Consider the following 6,577-nt stretch of genomic DNA (forward strand, 5'->3'; position numbering starts at 1 on the left):
AGGTTTATCTGGCGGAGTATAGATGAGGTTGTAGAATGGGATCAGTTATATATTTGCAATTAGCCTCTGTCAGATCGTCGTTGTTGTTGCTGACGATACCAAGGTATTGTTACGACCCAAACTGTCTGTATTATAAAGAGATGGCTTGTTCGAAATACACGACAGTTTAGCCGCACAAGAAAAGTAACCAAAGCCAGCAGATTTTATTTTTCAACAATTTATTAGGTTTAACAAGAACGGATAACAAGACTTATACAACTACTAAAGTACTTAAGTTTAACAAGAAAGGATAGCAGTATCTATACAAATTTTAAAGTACTTACATGTACAACGGTGTCAAGTCCAAACGCACGCATATACTCCACAATGCTTAAAAATGCACAGAGGCAATATTCACAAGGGGAAAGTCCACGGTATAACTGAGTGTATGACGAAATATACACAAAATTCCACAGACAGGGTCCGTGTACTAATAAGCACTGTGTACACAAGAGCACAAATTAAATATACAAGTTCAGACTGAACAAGTGATCGGTGGAGATATCACAAGCCAGAGGCTATAAAGACACTAAAATTCAGCATAAAAGGCTACTAAAGTAACACACAGCGAAAGCATCCAAAACGCTCAATAATTCTCCTTTCTCCTCCATTGACCTGCTTTCATAGGTCTTATATAGACTGGTGGAATTTTCTAGAAAAAGAAAATTCTTGAACACTTGTTGTAAACAAACAGGCCCCCGAACTGAGCGTATTCTGGAACATTCTAAGGCAGAGGCAGACAGCAGGCCCTGAACTCAGCATATAAAACAGAGGCAAAGCTAAATTTAGAAGCTGACGGCAGTTGTCCACATAACAGTATGCACAAAAATAATAGGGACTTAAGGAATCGTATGACATGAAAAAGTTTTTTAAAATTATTTTTTGTATTAGAACACTGAACGAAATTGTTCAGATTTCAAAGCGTTGATGTCAATCTGATTAAAGTCCGATAACAGCTCCAAATACTTACTTATTCACTATGTTGATCTGAAGTAACATCTTATTTTCAGTCGGTCCGCGCCATGTTGCATGCCGTATTTCGGAAGACGAAGTCGGGCGAGGCTGACTTGATTTGTTCCAGAAAAAAGTCTTCTGTCTTCACGAATTCAGCTGTTCCGCTTCCAGAAGCTCATTCCAAGCTGGAAAAAGAGTCTATATAAATCGAATCTTGTTGATTTTACTGGGTGCTTTGAAAACGACGCTACTGATTTGCTGGACGAACAGGTCGTGCATCAAATTACTGGATGACCCGTGCTTACACCATGCTATACTTTACACGTCGGCAGTATAAAAAGGAAAGGTTGGAAACGCCAACCCACCTTACTCTACCTCATCTACGGTGAATGGACTAGTCGAAATTAAGCATTAATAAGCCGCCAATTCTCGGCACACTTTTCCTCCACTAATCTTATCCAACACATTCGAGCTGCCATTCTCAATGCTATAATAATACAGAGCTTTTACAATGGGCAAATTAGTTTCATGAACTGTAAGTGAGTCAGTACGACGTGAAACCCCAAGCACTCACTCACTCACTCACTATAACTGAGTCAGTACGACGTTAAACCCCAAGCACTCTCTCCACTCACTCGCTATACTGAGTCAGTACGACGTTAAACCCCAAGCACTCCTCACTCACTATAACTGTCAGTTCGACATTAAACGCCAAGCACTCACTCACTTCGCTATACTGAGTCAGTACGACGTTAAACCCAAATACTCTCTCACTCACTATAACAGAGTCAGTACGACTTTAAACCCCAAGCACTCTCTCACTCACTCACTATAACTGAGTCAAGTACGACGTTAAACCCCAAATACTCTCTTCACTCAACTATAACTGAGTGAGCTCAACATTAACGCCAAGCACTCACTCACTCACACACTATAACTGAGTCAGTACGACGTTAAACCCCAAGCACTCTCCACTCACTATAACTGTCAGTTCGACATTAAACGCCAAGCACTCACTTTCTCACTATAACTGAGTCAAATTTTGAGATTAGGCTTGTAAGTTGATAGGGTGCCTCCTTGGTCGAGGCTGTTAGCCTCCAGTGCAGCGCAATGACCCACGAATCTCTCACCAATACGGTCTCTCTCTCACCAATGCGTTTGCTGGAAGGGAAGCCTGCCAGCAACCTGTGGATGGTCGTGGGTTTCCCCCTTTTTCTCTACCCGGTTTCCTCCCATCACAATACTGGCTGTCGTCTTACTTAAGAATGGTTGGTTCGACTAAGTTCTTTGGTATGCTATACAGGTGAAAACTAAAGTTAGAACCCAACAAAAAACTAATGTATATCTGTTTCTCGCTGCACAAAGTTCTTCGACCTTCAGCCACGCGCACACACAGTCTATAGACCACTAAAGCGGATCGTCACTGGCGTGCACTGTGCTTTCGGCAATGTTGATTCTTCCCGATCCATACCACCAGAGGGCCGTTAAGGTCGAACGAGAGCCACCTTACGGCCGCGAGAGTATCTAAGGCCAACACTAACGGTTAGATTTCACACCTTTTCCAGCGGCATTTAGTGCTTACCCATGCAGTAGCAATCAAATATTTTGGATGATGTTGCATATATAGGTTCCACAGAGAACCAATTATGAGAGCAAAGAACCACGCGGTTCTCTGAAGAATCATGAAGAACCAAGATTTCTGAGAGTGTATAAATGAAATATTCTTGAGTGTGGCATAAAACACCAATCAAATAAATAAATAAATAAATATAAGTTGATAATATTTTCCCAATAAACAAAAACCACTCTGGTATGTACAAGTGAAATATCCTATGGCGTTAAGATCCATTGAATTGAATGGGGGTCAGATAACAAACACAACTTTTTCGACCCGCAGGTGGATCTGATCAGCTGGATTTCTCAGACGTGCTGAAGTGTTAAGTGCGAAGATCTCGCACGAAGCGAGTTTCGACAAGTGACCGCGGATTTTTTGTCCTTACCCAAAACATTTGCGAACGATGGAGAGTGAAAACGACCGTATGCTACCGATCGGGAAAGCCCTGGCTCTCTAGCAGAAACTCGTTTCGTATCAGACCTGCTTTAGGTTATTGGAGATGACAACAACACCAGCAACAACAACAATTATGAAGTCCTATCGAGACACTCCACTTAATCTGTATCCACTTATCCTCATTTTTCAAAACCTTCGTAAATGGAATCAATCACATTTAATTATTTGAATTTTATCGTGTCATTTAATTAGAAATATTTATACTGTATGGTGTCACTGACGTCTCTGTGACTTATTCTATCTTTCATGTGGATATTAACAAAATTTCAGTGTATTATGCACTACCAGTTATTAAGAGTCATTCTAACTGTAAAAGTATAGTTTACAGTCTGTAATAAGGACAATGCTCTGACGTCTTGTGTCCCCAACATAGCCATGATCGTATATGATCTATGAAGCCCATGTAAGAAGTCAGCTCTTTTCCGTTTAATGTGGTTTTAGTCTCCGCTTTTCTCTAGCTATGCACTGCATATATTTCATATTGCCGAATCGTGTACATATAAGACTATGACGTCATCTGTGCACAACATTGTCAGTTTCCATACAACGTCGATTACGCAGGGGCCTCCGTGGCTCAGTCGGTTAGCGCGCTAGCGCAGCGTAATGACCCAGGAGCCTCTCACCAATGCGGTCGCTGTGAGTTCAAGTCCAGCTCATGCTGGCTTCCTCTCCGGCCGTAAGTGGGAAGGTCTGCCAGCAACCTGCGGATGGTCGTGGGTTTCCCCCGGGCTCTGCCCGGTTTCCACCCACCATAATGCTGGCCGCCGTCGTATAAGTGAAATATTCTTGAGTACGGCGTAAAACATCAATCAAATAAAATAAATAAATAAATAAATAACGTCGATTACGCTTTGTTTTCTCTTCTGCTTTGGTCTCCACTTTTGTTCAGGAGTTAATCATATATTTTTGTCATCCGTTTTGCGGATTAAAAAATAAGAAATACTACAAATCTGTATTTTCGTCTTTTGTAATTTCGGGTTACGTGGTTGAGTTGACGGGAACTATTTAGCGTATTTTTTATGCTCGAACTTGAAACAAAGTTGAGTACAATGTAAAACATTTTGACAGCTGTGGAGGATGGAAACCTATTATATATGTTAGACTATATGTTTTTTTCCTTTAAATGTTAGAAATGAACATTTTGTAAGAATGCTTTGTAAATGTTGTACTTTTTGTAGTATTGTTGTAGTATTTATTTACTTGACTGGTGTTTTACGCCGTACTTAAGAATGTTTCACTCATATATACCATGGTATCACTGAATATGCATATTTTATGCCCAGCCGACGGTGCTGCAATGATCTCCGTGCAATAACCGAATTCGTGATGGCAAAATTTTTGTGCAGGTTGACCTTCATGGATCTTGGCATCAAAGTTGAAATTCTGATCTTTGGTGCATAACATACGCATTGTCAATGATGCTCATTGGTCGATGGCTTCTGCACAAAGGCTTCATCCTCCAAACGTAGGTTACATATATATTCCGTCAGTTATACAGCATGTATTTTTGTCTTTACCATTCACTGAAATTACGGAACGATCGGAGTTAATGCCACACAGGCATTATTTCATCCTTTCGCTCGTGCAGTGTGTGAAATAACCATTAAACATCAACATTTTCTGACAATCACTGGGTTCGTCAACCTTACTTACCTGGTGCATCGTTGTCACAGCTGCAGGGATCGATTTCGCCATGTAAGTACAGGTAAGTATGTGGTAAGCTACTACATGAGGCACAAATATCACCTGGTGTACCAACTGTTAAATATTCTTGAAAAACCTTGAAAAAATAAGACCCACGAGAAAGGTATTAATTTAATCAGCTGGATCCTTTAAAATGCTATACTGTTTGGCACGATGTGCATGCGAAGAAGAAATACCTGTAATTGGTTATTGTGGAATCAGCTGTGTCGAGATAGGCGATATTGACGTAAGAATACACAGATGGTCAAACAGGACGACAGCTAATTGAGAATTTAAGAAATCTTTAAATTACTCAGAAAATAGAGATATAACACTCAGTTCTGGAGGGTCGTCCAGTCTGGCAACATGAAGTCGTTTCTGCTTTTCCTTCTGGTGACCGTTCTTTGTAGAAGCCAAGCTGAGGTAAGTAGGTTTGTGAGAAATTTTGAATTATGGGCTATTATCACAAAACAACGTCGTTTTGAACAATAAAGCATTTTTGCACAGAATAAGAACATGTCTGTTAAAGGGAAGTAATCTATAAAGCTAATAAATAAATCTTTTGTTGAAAATAGCTGTAAAATTTCTTTCCTCATTTCTGACCATTTGTGTTCTGTTTGGACAGTTTTAACCGTGTTTGTTTTAATTTGGATGTATTTGAGTTTTACGCCACCCACATAAAGTTCAAATTTTTCTTTGATCACTATCTTGTACACCTTATACGCACATTTCAAAATTCGTTGATCAGTATGTTTTACACAACACGCACATTTCAAACTTTTCTTTCAACAGTATTTTACACAACATGCTCATTTCAAACTTTTCTTTCAACAATATTTTACACAACAAACTAATTTCAAACTTTTCCGTTAACATTATCTTACACAACACGCGCATTCCAAACTTTTTCTTTTAACATTATCTTGCACTACGTGCACATTTCAAACTTTTTCTTTCAACAGTATTTTATGTCATCCATCTATAAAAATTTTCCTGTGACCAATGCCATACACCACACGCTCATTTCAAGTTTTTGTTTAATCAGTGTTTCACACCAGACGCGTATTTCAAACATTTCTTTGAACAGTATCATACACAGCACGCTCATTTCAAACTCTTGTTTTAATATTATCTTGTACAACATTCTCATTTCAAACTTTTCCTGTAACATTGTCTTACACAACCCGTGCATTTCAAACTTTTCTTTCAACAGTATCAGATTTCTTACACAATACATGCATTTCAAAATTCTGAACAAGGACTGTTTCCCGCCACAATGCAGGCCACCGTGGTGTATTAAGTGAAACATACTATCCAAAAAAAGAAACGCATAGGTGTTTTGTTTTAGTTTAAAATGAAATAAATACATTTTGTCTTCATTTCATGAGCAAAATGTGTTTTAATATTGTTAATAGTCACAGTTAGCACACATTTTAGTCCTCAAAACATTTCTTGGTTGAAAATGTTGAGTTTGGAGGCCGTTTTTGGAAGAAGTAAAAAATACAGCACCACACTGCATCACGTGCAGTCTTACACGCCGAACTTACGCATGGAAAGCATGCAGTGTGTGACTATAAAACCGCAACTTCGGGCCGGAAATCGGCGTCTTTCAAGTGGTGTTTTCAAGCTGATTCAACATGCCGTCTTGACACTGTCACAAGAAATATTGCCATTGGAAGACTGCAAGCTGGAGAGTCCCAATCGTCCATTTCTAGGCGTCTACACGTCAGCCAGAGCGGCTTGCTGCCCGCTACAACAATACTGGGACAACAAATGACCGCCGGCGTTCAGGTCGACCACGTGTCACTACAGCAGCCCAAGATCGCTACA

Source organism: Liolophura sinensis, chromosome 13, assembly GCF_032854445.1.
Source record: "Liolophura sinensis isolate JHLJ2023 chromosome 13, CUHK_Ljap_v2, whole genome shotgun sequence".
NCBI classification, from domain to species: domain Eukaryota; kingdom Metazoa; phylum Mollusca; class Polyplacophora; order Chitonida; family Chitonidae; genus Liolophura; species Liolophura sinensis.